Genomic DNA, 13,381 nt, shown 5'->3' with positions numbered 1-13,381 from the left:
CCCCAGTACACAGCTCTTTGCACCTCATTAGATCCTCCTGTTATTGCGTAGTAATGTTACCTATGGCTGTAGGTGTTATACTGACCCTCACGTTATGCATCCTACCACAAATGTGCATCCCTCCCCTCGTCACCACCCTCATGTCCTCCTCCGCCGGCCAAAAAGTGGATTATTTACTATTCCTGCCATAATAAGTATAATCAGCAGAATGACACGGCGGAGATCTGCAGGTCTGTACACCCCCACAAAGACACGGCGGAGATCTGCAGGTCCATACACCACCCACCCAGAGACAAGGCGGAGATCTGCAGGTCCGTACACCCCCACAAAGACACAGCGGAGATCTGCAGGTCCATACACCACCCACCCAGAGACACGGCGGAGATCTGCAGGTCCGTACACCCCTACAAAAGACACGGCAGAGATCTGCAGGTTCACCTAACACCCCCCCCCCCCCCGAGACACGGTGGAGATCTGCAGGTCTGTACACCCCTACAAAAGACACGGTGGAGATCTGCAGGTCCGTACACCCCCACAAAGACACGACAGAGATCTGCAGGTTCACCAAACCCCCCCCCCCCCCCTCCCCCCCGAGACATGGCGGAGATCTGCAGGTCCGTAGACCCCCACAAAGACACGGCGGAGATCTGCAGGTCCGTACACCCCCACAAAGACACGGCGGAGATCTGCAGGTCCATACACCACCCACCCAGAGACATGACGGAGATCTGCAGGTCCGTACACCCCCACAAAGACACGACTGAGATCTGCAGGTCCGTACACCCCCCACCACCACCACCACCCCGGCAGAGACACAGCGGCGATCTGCAGGTCCGTACACCCCCACAAAGACACGGCGGAGATCTGCAGGTCCATACACCACCCACCCAGAGACATGACGGAGATCTGCAGGTCCGTACACCCCCACAAAGACACGGCGGAGATCTGCAGGTCCATACACCACCCACCCAGAGACATGACGGAGATCTGCAGGTCCGTGCACCCCCACAAAGACACGACGGAGATCTGCAGGTCCGTACACCCCCCCCCACCACCACCACCACCCCGGCAGAGACACAGCGGCGATCTGCAGGTCCGTACACCCCCACAAAGACACGGCGGAGATCTGCAGGTCCATACACCACCCACCCAGAGACATGACGGAGATCTGCAGGTCCGTACACCCCCCCCCCCCCCCCCCCCGGCAGAGACACGGCGGCGATCTGCAGGTCCGTACCCAACCCACCCAGAGACACAGCGGAGATCTGTATGTTCCTTTTTCCCCCCCCTTGAGACACGGCGGCGATCTGCAGGTCCGTACACCTCCACAGACACGGCGGAGACCTGCAGGTCCGTACTCCGTAAAGGGCAAGTGTGTTTCAATTGTGATAAAGAGGGCCATTTCGTGGGCACGTGTCCTTCCCGACCACATAGTAAACAGCTGCTGGAAAGCTAGGTGGCCCAGGTTGCGTGGCAGTTAGCAACCCGGGTGTCCTCATCACCTCCGTGGGGTAAGACACAATTTTTCCTACCAGCTGTAGTCCACCTGGGTGGGTTTAAGGTGGACGTGTCTGCATTTTTGGACAGTGGGGCAGGGTTTAATTTGGTCGACACTAGGTTCATCCAGGATCAAGGCCTCATCCCACTTACTCTGTCCAGACCCATAATCGCCATCGACTCCGCACCCTTGAGACAAGGGGCACTTTTACTCAAGTCTCTGAGACTTACAGCTTCAGATGGGGGGCCATGCACACTGAGGTGTGGGACTGTTATGTGCTAGAGGGCCTGCCCTCGCCGGTGGTACTGGGACTTCCTTGGCTCGCTCTGCACAATCCTGTAGTAGATTGTCAGACTCGGGAAGTAGTAAAATGGAGTAAGTATTGTCAAGGACACTGCTTGGGTACCAGGCTTGCTAGGGTGAATACCCAGTCGGTGCCTGGTTACCTGTTGGATTCTGGGGATGTTCTCGGAGCAGGGGTGCCAAGAACTTCTTCCCCATCGTCCTTATGGTTGCCCCATTAATCTCGTTCCTGGGGCCAAGCTGCCCAAGAGCAGACTCTACAACATCTCAGGTAAAGAGAGACAGGCTATGAAGGACTACATCATGGAAAAGGGTCATATCAGACCATCCTCATCCCCCGTTGCCACGGGTTACTTTTAAGAAAAAATATGGGGGGTTGCGTCCTTGCCTAGATTTCCGGGAAATCAATAGATCACTGTCCGTGATCCGTATCCGCTCCCTCTGATCCCTGACCTCTTTAACCAAATTGTAGGGGCAAAATGGTTCTCTAAGATGGCTCTCGTGGGCGTGTAATCTCATCCGCATTAAAGAGAGGGATGAGTGGAAAATGGTGTTCAGTACTCTTGAGGGACACTATGAGAATCTGGTGATGTCTTTTGGGTTGATGAACGCACCCGCCGTGTTTCAGCACTTCATTAAAGACATCTTTAGTTATCTTTTAGGCAGGTTCATGGTTATCTATCTGGATGGGATATTAATTTATTCACCTGACCTTGAGTAACACCAGGTACATGTCAGGTAGGTCTTACAGATGCTCAGACAATAAATTATACTGCATGTCAAACTTGAGGTGTATGTTCGCAGTTGAGGAGATCCCTTTCCTAGGATGTGTTGACATCCACCGGTTTTCGCATGGATCTGGTGAAAGTCCGGGCAGTATTAGATTGGGATCGTCCTGAGGATTTGAAGACGTTACAAAGGTTTAGATTTCACCAACTCCTACCTTAAGTTCATCAAAAAATTGTCAGTAGTAGCCAAACCTCTTACAGATATGACCAGGAAGGGGACGGACTTCTCCAAGTGGTCCAGTTCTTCCAGGGAGGCGTTTGACACGTTGGAGAGCTGTTTTTTCCATCTGTGTCAATCCTTATACAGCCTGACGTGTCTCAGCCTTTTATCGTTGGAGGTCGAAGCATCTGGGGTGGGAGTGAGGGCTGTATTGTCGCAGGGTAAATAGTGACCATGTGCTTATTTTTCTTAAAGTCACCTGCTGAGAAAAATGATGACATTGTTAACAGGGAACTCTTGGCAATCAAATGGGCTTTTGAAGAGTGGCGTCTTTTTTTTTTTTTTTTTTTTTTTTTTGGAGGGAGCGGTTCACCCAGTTATGGTAATCACGGATCATAAAAATCTTGAATACTTGGAATCAGCTAAACGTCTTACACCACGATAGGCAAGATGGGTATTGTTTTTTTACATATAGGTTGGGGATCAAGCACATTAATTAACCCCTTAGTGACGGAGCCAAATTTTTTAAATCTGACCAGTGTCACTATATGTGGTAATAACTCTGGAACGCTTCAACATATCCCAGTGATTTTGAGAATGTTTTTTCGTGACACGCTAAACTTTATGATAATGATAAATGTAGGTCAATATGTTTTGTGTTTATTTATAAAAAATATCAGAAATTTGCAAAAAAATTTAAAAAATTAGCAATTTTCAAACTTTGAATGATTATCTCTTTAATCCAGATAGTCATACCATAGAAAAACAATAATAATTAACATTTCCCACATGTCTGCTTTACATCAGCATAATTTGTAAAATGTTGTTTTATTTTGTTAGCATTTTAGGAGGTTTAAAAATGTAGCAGTAATTTTTCATTTTTTCTAAGAAAGTTACAAAATTTATTTTTTTAGGGACCTATCCAGGTTTGAAGTGCCCTTAGGTGTCCCATATATTGGGATAGCCCCACAAGTTAAACCATTTTAAAAACAGAACCCCCTGACATATTGAAAACTGCAGTCAGGCAGTGTATTAACCCTTCAGGTGCTTTGCAAGAATTAATGCAAGTGGCATGACAGAAATGAAAATGTGTATTTTTACCACCTCAATATCTCTAACTTCTGAACAGATTACTACAGACTCTAAGGCCGCTATTTGGTTGTGAATTGCCATGGCAAACATTAGGACCACAAAATTATGATCTCATGGTTCCAATTGGGATAAAAGGGAAGCCCCCACACTCTGTTAACCATATATAATGATGTAGTCACTATTGACAGCAGCATCTAAGGGGTTAAACAGATTTGGACGGTGCAAACACTGATCGTGCCTGATGCAGCAAGTTGTCAGCTATAGTGGACAGCCGACAGCAGCCAGATTGTCACCTGTATGGGGAGGCTATGCTCTTATATCTCAGGTCAGTTAAAAGACGTATTGGCTGTCATTAAGGGGTTAAGGTAGATGTCTTATCTCGTTTTTCCTGGTGGAAGACAAAGTGGGGGGGGAAAAGTATTTAGTCAGCGACCAATTGTGCAAGTTCCCCCACTTACAAAGATGAGAGGCCTGTAATTGACATCATAGGTGGACCACAACTATGAGTCAAAATGAGAAAACAAATCCAGAAAATCACCGTCTGATTTTTGGCAAGATTTATTTTGCAAATTATGGAGGAAAATAAGTACCGTATTTTTCGGACTATAAGACGCACCGGACCATAAGGCGCACCCCAAATTTGGGGTGAAAATTGCAGAAAAAAAGATTTTTTTATAAGATGGGGGGTCCATCTTATTGTCCGAATTTACAGTATCTTACCTGAAGGCTGGCGGTGGCAGAGCAGGGTCACAGGAGGCATGGTGTCGGCAGAGGTGGGGTGATGCGGTACGGCGTGCACCTGAGCAGGGTCCCTTCCTGCTTAGGTGGGCGACGCCACGGGCTGGTGTCCATGGGAGGGTTGCAGCACTGGTTACCGGCAGAGGTGCTGGGATGAGGAGGTGCTGGGATGAGGAGGTGCTGGGATGAGGAGGCGCAGTGACAGGTATGGTGTGAGAGGGTCCCTTTCCCCGGTGAGGTGATGCAGCAGCCCGGTAAGCAGCAGAGCCGGGTGAATGCTGTTGTTATCGGTGGTGGCGGCCATTTTCCTGAAGCTAAGAACTTCAGAAAAATGGCCGCCGCGATCCCCATCTGCGCACGGGCGGCATCCCACGACCATTTTCCTGAAGCCCCGGGAAGCAGAGCGCTTCATCTGCGCACGCGCGGCCCCCGGAAGATGGCCGCCACCACTGATGACAACAGGATTCACCCGGCTCTGCTGGTTACCGGGCTGCTGCATCACCTCACCGGGGAAAGGGACCCCGCTCACTGCGCCTCCTCATCTCCGCACCTCTGCCGCCACGGGTAAGCCTGCATTTCGACTATTAGACGCACCCCCCATTTTCCCCCCTTTTTTGGGGGGGAAAAAGTGCGTCTTGTAGTCCGAAAAATACGGTATTTGGTCATTAACAAAAGTTCATCTCAGTATTTTGTTATATTTCCTTTGTTGGCAATGACAGAGGTCAGACGTTTTCTGTAAGTCTTCAGAAGGTTGGTACACGCTGTTGGTGTTATGTTGGCCCACTCCTCCATGCAGATCTCCTCTAAAGCAGTGATGTTTTGGGCCTGTCGCTGGGCAACATGGACTTTTTACTCCCTCCAAAGGTTTTCTATGGGGTTGAGATCTGGAGACTGGCTAGGTCACTCCAGGACCTTCATATTCTTCTTAGGAAGCCACTCCTTCGTTGTCCTGGCGGTGTGCTTGGGATCATTATGCTGAAAGACCCATCCACGTTTCATCTTCAATGCCCTTTCTGATGGAAGGAGGTTTGCACTCAAAATCTCACGATACTTGGCCCCATTCATTCTTTCATGTACACAGATCAGTCATCCTGGTCCCTTTGCAGAGAAACTGCCCCAAAGCATGATGTTGCCACCCCCATGCTTCACAGTAGGTCTCCTGCATTCTATCTCCTCCAAACATGAGTTTTGTTTATACCAAACAGTTCTACTTTGGTTTCATCAGACCATATGACATTCTCCCAATACTCTTCTGGATAGTCCAAATGCTCTGTAGCAAACTTCAGACGGGTCCGGACATGTACTGGCTTAAGCAGGGGGACACGTCTGGCACTGCAGGATCTGAGTCCCTGGCGGCGTAGTGTGTTACTGATGGTGGCCTTTGTTACGGTGGTCCCAGCTCTATACAGGTCATTCACTAGGTCCCCCCGTGTGGTTCTGGGATTGTTGCTTACCGTTCTTGTGATAATTTTCACCCCCCCCACAAGGTAAGATCTTGCGTGGAGCCCCAGATCGAGGGAGATTATCAGTGGTCTTGTATGTCTTCCATTTTCTAATTATTGCTCCCACTGTTGATTTCTTCACTCCAAGCTGGTTGGCTATTGCAGATTCAGTATTCCCAGCCTGGTGCAGGGCTACAATTTTGTTTCTGGTGTCCTTTGACAGCTCTTTGGTCTTCACCATAGTGGAGTTTGGAGTCAGACTGTTTGAGGGTGTGTCTTTTATACTGATAACAAGTTCAAACATTAGCCATTACTACAGGAAATGAGCAGAGGACAGAGGAGCCTTTTAAAGAAGTTACAGGGATGTGAGAGCCAGAATTCTTGCATTTTGTTTAGGTGATACTTATTTTCTACCATAATTTTGCAAAATAAATCTTGCCAAATCAGACAAGGTGACTTTCTGGATTTGTTTTCTCATTTTGACTCTCATAGTTGTGGTCTACCTATGATGTCAATTACAGGCCTCTCTCATCTTTATACAGTAAGTGGGAGAACTTGCACAATTGGTGGCTGACTGTTGTGAATTTGCTTTTTGCTCCCTCTAGTGGTTACTAGTTTTTTGACTCTGGTTTTTCTGTCATTCCTTTTATCCGCACCTGGGTCGTTAGTTAGGGGTGTTGCTATATAAGCTCCCTGGACCTTCAGTTCTATGCCTGGCAACGTAGTTATCAGAGCTAGTCTGCTGTGCTCTTGTCTACTGATCCTGGTTCCAGTTATATCAGCTAAGTCTGCCTTTTGCTTTTTGCTATTTGTTTTGGTTTTGTATTTTTGTCCAGCTTGTTCCAAATCTATATCCTGACCTTTGCTGGAAGCTCTAGGGGGCTGGTGTTCTCCCCCCGGACCGTTAGACGGTTCGGGGGTTCTTAAATTTCCAGTGTGGATTTTGATAGGGTTTTTGTTGACCATATAAGTTACCTTTCTTTATTCTGCTATCAGTAAGCGGGCCTCTCTGTGCTAAACCTGGTTCATTTCTGTGTTTGTCATTTCCTCTTACCTCACCGTCATTATTTGTGGGGGGCTTCTATCCAGCTTTGGGGTCCCCTTCTCTGGAGGCAAGAAATGTCTTTTGTTTTCCTCTACTAGGGGTAGCTAGATTCTCCGGCTGGCGCGTGTCATCTAGAATCAACATAGGAATGATCCCCGGCTACTTCTAGTGTTGGCGTTAGGAGTAGATATATGGTCAACCCAGTTACCACTGCCCTATGAGCTGGATTTTTGTATTCTGCAGACTTCCACGTTCCTCTGAGACCCTCGCCATTGGGGTCATAACAGTTTGCCAGGCCAGTATTAAATGTTTAATGCATTGCAGAAGAGGGATTATAAGAAAGAAGATTCTGAGTTTTTTTTTTTCTTCTTCCCCTTTACCTCAGAGTGGCTATGCTTGCTGCAGACATGAATGTCCAGACCTTGATTACAAGTGTGGACCAGCTGGCTACTCGTGTGCAGGGCATACAAGACTATGTTATCAGAAATCCTAGGTCAGAACCTAAAATACCGATTCCTGAACTGTTTTCCGGAGACAGGTTTAAGTTTAGGAATTTCGTGAATAATTGTAAATTGTTTTTGTCCCTGAGACCCTGTTCATCTGGAGATTCTGCTCAGCAAGTAAAAATAGTTATTTCGTTCTTACGGGGCGACCCTCAGGATTGGGCTTTTTCGCTGGCGCCAGGAGATCCGGCATTGGCTGATCTTGATGCGTTTTTTCTGGCGCTCGGTTTACTTTATGAGGAACCCAATCTTGAGATTCAGGCAGAAAAGGCCTTGCTGGCTATGTCTCAGGGGCAGGACGAGGCTGAAGTGTATTGCCAAAAATTTCGGAAATGGTCCGTGCTGACACATTGGAACGAGTGTGCACTGGCCGCTAATTTTAGAAATGGCCTTTCTGAAGCCATTAAGAATGTTATGGTGGGTTTTCCCATTCCCACAGGTCTGAATGATACTATGGCACTGGCTATTCAAATTGACCGGCGGTTGCGGGAGCGCAAAACCGCAAATTCCCTCATGGTGTTGTCTGAACAGACACCTAATTCGGTGCAATGTGATAGAAAAACCGCAAATTCCCTCATGGTGTTGTCTGAACAGACACCTGATTTAATGCAATGTGATAGAATCCTGACTAGAAATGAGCGGAAAATTCATAGACGCCGGAATGGCTTGTGCTACTACTGTGGTGATTCTACACATGTTATCTCAGCATGCTCTAAACGTATAGCTAAGGTTGTTAGTCCTGTCACCGTTGGTAATTTGCAACCTAAATTTATTCTGTCTGTAACTTTGATTTGCTCACTGTCATCTTATCCTGTCATGGCGTTTGTAGATTCAGGTGCTGCCCTGAGTCTCATGGATCTCTCATTTGCTAAGCGCTGTGGTTTTACTCTTGAACCATTAGAAAATCCTATTCCTCTTAGGGGTATTGATGCTACACCATTGGCAGCAAATAAACCGCAGTATTGGACACAGGTTACCATGTGCATGACTCCTGAACACCGCGAGGTGATACGTTTCCTGGTTTTACATAAAATGCATGATTTGGTCGTTTTAGGGCTGCCATGGTTACAGACCCATAATCCAGTCCTGGACTGGAAGGCTATGTCAGTCTCAAGTTGGGGCTGTCGTGGTATTCATGGGGATTCCCTGCCTGTGTCTATTGCTTCTTCTACGCCTTCGGAAGTTCCGGAGTATTTGTCTGATTATCAGGATGTCTTCAGTGAGTCTGAGTCCAGTGCACTGCCTCCTCATAGGGACTGTGACTGTGCTATAGATTTGATCCCAGGCAGTAAATTTCCTAAGGGAAGACTGTTTAATCTGTCGGTACCTGAACATACCGCTATGCGTTCATATATCAAGGAGTCTCTGGAGAAAGGACATATTCGTCCGTCTTCTTCCCCTCTTGGTGCGGGATTCTTTTTTGTGGCAAAAAAGGACGGATCTTTGAGACCTTGTATTGATTATCGGCTTTTAAATAAGATCACTGTCAAATTTCAGTATCCTTTACCGCTGTTGTCTGACTTGTTTGCCCGGATTAAGGGTGCCAAGTGGTTCACCAAGATAGACCTTCGTGGTGCGTACAACCTTGTGCGCATTAAGCAAGGTGATGAATGGAAAACCGCATTCAATACGCCCGAAGGTCATTTTGAGTACTTGGTGATGCCTTTTGGGCTCTCCAATGCGCCTTCAGTTTTTCAGTCCTTTATGCATGACATTTTCCGGAAGTATCTGGATAAATTTTTGATTGTTTATCTGGATGATATTTTGGTTTTTTCTGATAATTGGGATTCGCATGTGGAGCAGGTCAGGTTGGTCTTTAAAATTTTGCGTGAAAATTCTTTGTTTGTCAAGGGCTCAAAGTGTCTCTTTGGTGTACAGAAGGTTCCCTTTCTGGGGTTCATTTTTTCCCCTTCTGCTGTGGAGATGGACCCAGTCAAGGTCCGAGCTATTCTTGATTGGACTCAGCCCTCGTCAGTTAAGAGTCTTCAGAAGTTCTTGGGCTTCGCTAACTTCTACCGTCGTTTTATCGCTAATTTTTCTAGCATTGTAAAACCTTTGACGGATATGACCAAGAAGGGCTCCGATGTAGCTAACTGGGCTCCTGCTGCCGTGGAAGCTTTCCAGGAGTTGAAACGCCGGTTTACTTCGGCGCCTGTTTTGTGCCAGCCTGACGTCTCACTTCCCTTTCAGGTTGAGGTGGATGCTTCGGAGATTGGGGCAGGGGCCGTTTTGTCGCAGAGAGGCCCTGGTTGCTCTGTTATGAAACCTTGTGCCTTTTTCTCTAGGAAGTTTTCGCCTGCCGAGCGAAATTATGATGTGGGCAATCGGGAGTTGTTGGCCATGAAATGGGCATTTGAGGAGTGGCGTCATTGGCTCGAGGGTGCTAAGCATCGTGTGGTGGTCTTGACTGATCACAAAAATCTGATGTATCTCGAGTCTGCTAAACGCCTTAATCCGAGACAGGCCCGCTGGTCATTGTTTTTCTCCCGCTTTGATTTTGTTGTCTCGTATTTACCAGGTTCAAAGAATGTGAAGGCCGATGCTCTTTCTAGGAGCTTTGTGCCTGATGCTCCTGGAGTCGCTGATCCTGTTGGTATTCTTAAAGATGGAGTTATCTTGTCAGCTATTTCTCCGGATCTGCGATGTGTGTTGCAGAGATTTCAGGCTGATAGGCCTGAGTCTTGTCCACCTGACAGACTGTTTGTCCCGGATAAGTGGACCAGCAGAGTCATTTCCGAGGTTCATTCCTCGGTGTTGGCAGGTCACCCGGGAATTTTTGGCACCAGAGATCTGGTGGCCAGGTCCTTTTGGTGGCCTTCCTTGTCAAGGGATGTGCGGTCATTTGTGCAGTCCTGTGGGACTTGTGCTCGAGCTAAGCCTTGCTGTTCTCGTGCCAGCGGTTTGCTCTTGCCCTTGCCTGTCCCGAAGAGACCTTGGACACATATCTCCATGGATTTCATTTCTGATCTTCCGCTATCTCAGGGCATGTCCGTTATCTGGGTGATTTGTGATCGCTTCTCCAAGATGGTCCATTTGGTTCCTTTGCCTAAGCTGCCTTCCTCTTCCGATCTGGTTCCTGTGTTTTTCCAGAACGTGGTTCGTTTGCACGGCATCCCTGAGAATATTGTGTCAGACAGAGGATCCCAGTTCGTTTCCAGGTTCTGGCGATCCTTTTGTAGTAGGATGGGCATTGATTTGTCGTTTTCGTCTGCTTTGCATCCTCAGACTAATGGACAGACGGAGCGAACCAATCAGACTTTGGAGGCTTATTTGAGGTGTTTTGTCTCTGCTGATCAGGACGATTGGGTGACATTCTTGCCGTTGGCTGAGTTTGCCCTTAATAATCGGGCTAGTTCCGCCACCTTGGTTTCGCCTTTTTTCTGCAACTCTGGTTTCCATCCTCGCTTTTCTTCGGGTCATATGGAGCCTTCTGACTGTCCTGGGGTGGATTCTGTGGTGGATAGGTTGCAGCAGATCTGGAATCATGTGGTGGACAACTTGAAGTTGTCACAGGAGAAGGCTCAGCGCTTTGCCAACCGCCGCCGCGGTGTGGGTCCCCGACTACGCGTTGGGGATTTGGTATGGCTTTCTTCCCGCTTTGTTCCTATGAAGGTCTCCTCTCCCAAATTTAAACCTCGTTTTATTGGGCCTTACAAGATATTGGAAATCCTTAATCCTGTATCTTTTCGTCTGGATCTTCCTGTGTCGTTTGCTATTCACAATGTATTTCATAGGTCCTTGTTGCGGCGGTACATTGTGCCTGTAGTTCCTTCTGCTGAGCCTCCTGCTCCGGTGTTGGTTGAGGGCGAGTTGGAGTACGTGGTGGAGAAGATCTTGGATTCTCGCCTCTCCAGGCGGAGACTTCAGTACCTGGTCAAGTGGAAGGGCTATGGTCAGGAGGATAATTCCTGGGTGGTCGCCTCTGATGTTCATGCGGCCGATTTAGTTCGTGCCTTTCATGCCGCTCATCCTGATCGCCCTGGTGGTCGTGGTGAGGGTTCGGTGACCCCTCACTAAGGGGGGGGTACTGTTGTGAATTTGCTTTTTGCTCCCTCTAGTGGTTACTAGTTTTTTGACTCTGGTTTTTCTGTCATTCCTTTTATCCGCACCTGGGTCGTTAGTTAGGGGTGTTGCTATATAAGCTCCCTGGACCTTCAGTTTTATGCCTGGCAACGTAGTTATCAGAGCTAGTCTGCTGTGCTCTTGTCTACTGATCCTGGTTCCAGTTATATCAGCTAAGTCTGCCTTTTGCTTTTTGCTATTTGTTTTGGTTTTGTATTTTTGTCCAGCTTGTTCCAAATCTATATCCTGACCTTTGCTGGAAGCTCTAGGGGGGCTGGTGTTCTCCCCCCGGACCGTTAGACGGTTCGGGGGTTCTTGAATTTCCAGTGTGGATTTTGATAGGGTTTTTGTTGACCATATAAGTTACCTTTCTTTATTCTGCTATCAGTAAGCGGGCCTCTCTGTGCTAAACCTGGTTCATTTCTGTGTTTGTCATTTCCTCTTACCTCACCGTCATTATTTGTGGGGGGCTTCTATCCAGCTTTGGGGTCCCCTTCTCTGGAGGCAAGAAAGGTCTTTTGTTTTCCTCTACTAGGGGTAGCTAGATTCTCCGTCTGGCGCGTGTCATCTAGAATCAACGTAGGAATGATCCCCGGCTACTTCTAGTGTTGGCGTTAGGAGTAGATATATGGTCAACCCAGTTACCACTGCCCTATGAGCTGGATTTTTGTATTCTGCAGACTTCCACGTTCCTCTGAGACCCTCGCCATTGGGGTCATAACAGCTGACTAAATACTTTAGTGTGAACCGGTACCTATTCTTCAAAAAGGGGGTAGTGATTATCTATGCTGGAAAGAGAGGTTGTTGTCACTCAGGAGGACGCCCCTGTTACCTGTCCACGTGGTAAACTGTTCCCGTTAATCTCCGTCTTAGTGTCCTTAGTGAACATCATGATTCAGTGTTGGCCGGACATCCTGGGAGTCTGGGAGTATGTAGCCGCATGCAGTGTCTGCGATCTAAGACCTCTCATACTCGTCCATCGGGGGCTCTCCAACCATTGGAGATTCCCAGCAGACTCTGGACTCACGTGTATTTTCATCAGGGAAATAATTCGATTACATGGGGTCCCTGACCGATCTTGTTTCTGACCGGGGAGGTTTGTCTCCCAGTTTTGGAGGGCATTTTGGGGAGCCATTTGTCATTTTCTTCTGCTTTTCCACCGCAGTCTAAAGGGCAGATTGAACTGGTTAAACAGAACCTGGAGACTTATCTTGGGTGTTTTGTTTCTGAAAATCAGGAGGACTGGGTTATATACAGTCATATGAAAAAGTTTGGGCACCCCTATTAATCTTAAGCTTAATGTTTTATAAAAATTGTTTTTTTTTGCAACAGCTACTTCAGTTTCATATATCTAATAACTGTTGGTCACAGTAATGTTTCTGCCTTGAAATGAGGTTTATTGTACTAACAGAAAATGTGCAATCTGCATTCAAACAAAATGTGACAGGAGCATAAGTATGGGCACCCTTATCATTTTCTTGTTTTAAATACTCCTACCTACTTTTTACTGACTAACTAAAGCACTTTTTTTGGTTTTGTAACCTCATTGAGTTTTGAACTTCATAGCCAGGTGTATGCAATCATGAGAAAAGCTACTTAAAGTGGCCACTTGCAAGTTGTTCTCCTGTTTGAATCTCCTCAGAAGAGTGGCATCATGGGCTCCTCAAAACAACTGTCAAATGATCTGAAAACAAAGATTATTCAACATAGTTGTTCAGGGGAAGGATACAAAAAGCTGTCTCAGAGATTT

General features: G+C 47.3%; 1 protein-coding gene across 8 annotated transcripts in view; it reads left to right on the top strand.

Moving 5' to 3' along the window:
- The window catches only part of PLEC (plectin), a 447,362-nt gene that overhangs the window by 45,979 nt on the left and 388,002 nt on the right, over positions 1-13,381 (top strand). The window lies entirely within an intron of this gene.

The sequence above is a fragment of the Ranitomeya variabilis genome, chromosome 6, assembly GCF_051348905.1.
Source record: "Ranitomeya variabilis isolate aRanVar5 chromosome 6, aRanVar5.hap1, whole genome shotgun sequence".
Taxonomy (NCBI): domain Eukaryota; kingdom Metazoa; phylum Chordata; class Amphibia; order Anura; family Dendrobatidae; genus Ranitomeya; species Ranitomeya variabilis.
This window is presented reverse-complemented; position numbering and strand designations above follow the sequence as displayed.